This window comes from Mustela nigripes, chromosome 3 (genome assembly GCF_022355385.1).
Source record: "Mustela nigripes isolate SB6536 chromosome 3, MUSNIG.SB6536, whole genome shotgun sequence".
NCBI classification, from domain to species: Eukaryota; Metazoa; Chordata; class Mammalia; order Carnivora; family Mustelidae; genus Mustela; species Mustela nigripes.
In genome coordinates, this window is record NC_081559.1 from 79,186,361 (window position 1) to 79,187,852 (window position 1,492).

General features: G+C 31.9%; 1 non-coding gene across 1 annotated transcript; it reads left to right on the forward strand.

The window, feature by feature from the left end:
• Positions 1–224: 224 nt before the first annotated feature.
• LOC132014749 (U6 spliceosomal RNA) lies at positions 225–330 on the forward strand. Its single transcript, XR_009403397.1, has one exon. It is a non-coding gene; the product is annotated as a U6 spliceosomal RNA (small nuclear RNA).
• The last annotated feature ends 1,162 nt before the right edge of the window (positions 331–1,492 follow it).

Sequence of the window (1,492 nt, forward strand, 5' to 3'; positions counted from 1 at the left end):
GCAGCCTTACATGGTATATCCAGTGACAGTGGATATGTTTTTGGAACCCAGAAGAAAGCCCTGCAGTGAAGCTGCAGATTCTTAAATCATTGACAGATAGATGTCAATTCAAGTCATAAATCTTTCTGTTCTGTTTTTTATAATGTTTTCAGTGAATTTTATATTCATTTATTTTTCCAGCTTAGATTTAAGTATCCTTCTTAATTTAAAAATTAATTTGAATCATGCTTGTTTCAGCAGCACATATACTGAAATTGAATCAGTACAGAGAAGACAGCAAGGTCCCTGTGCAAGGATGACACATAGAATTAATTTGAATAATAATTTATTAATACATTTTAATTTGAATAATCACTTAATAGATTTTAAACTCCTATATAAGTAAATACACATGCATACATCATGTTTGCCTCAATGGAAGCATGTTATTTAAATTGTTTTTTTTTTTTTAAATTTTCACCACATTGCATTTTTTCAAGTATCAATCCTTATCGTTACAATGAAACAGCAGGATCTGCATCATCATGTAAAACCAGAGACGTGAAAAAAAAAAGATATAATTTCAAGCAATCACTTTTAAACTGGGTGTATCTGGATCTTTGCTTAAATGCTCTTTTAAACTATTGTGAAGAGAAAACTCAAGAACAACCACCTACTTATTATGAAATTGAGAGATTTAGCATACATTATTTTTTTTTTTGAGAGAAAAAGGAAGGGCTTTAGTTAAAATTTTTACAATAAAAGAATTATGATTACAAATCTCTTCAGTTAAATATGTACATATTACATGGTATTTTAAAAAAGAATGAAAATGAGTGGTTTTTCAAGCAAATCTAATGCACAAATATGCCATCTTTTAGAGTATAATGTCAGTTGAACCTTCTTAAACAGCTGTGTCAGGCAATGGCTCTGCTTTGTGCAAAACATGATAAGCAAAATTAAGAAAAATTCTACAAAATTCTTTAGTTCCCCAAGGAAATTACTAAAAAAGAAAATAGTAAAAGGGAAAAAAAAGATGTACACTCAAGCTTGATTGTATACAGAGGCTACAATGACCAGCACTAATGTAACCCCCATATCTGCTAAATAAGTCCTTGGGTAACCCTAGTTTGAAGTTAATAGTTGAAGTCCTAGCAATTGTGCTTTTATGCAGCCACATGGCCAATAAAGTAGATGTTGTCATAAAGATGCCCTACAAAATCTTCCCTAATGTTTTGAGCAGCACAATGGGTATTTCGAATAAATACTCTTTTTGGCATTTTATTCTTCACATGAGGGCTAGTGAGGTCAATAGAAAGTAGAATCAAAGAGTAGCACAGTACATAGACAGCATCAGGACTAAGGCCAAGTTCTCACATTAAATCGGGGTTACAAGCACAGAATTTATGTGAGAACTTTGTTATGAGAGTTTCAAGATACTCCCCATGCTCTTCAGGGGCATGGATATGATGAAAAAAATTCTCTCAGTGCATTAGGCAAAAATTGATTTCTA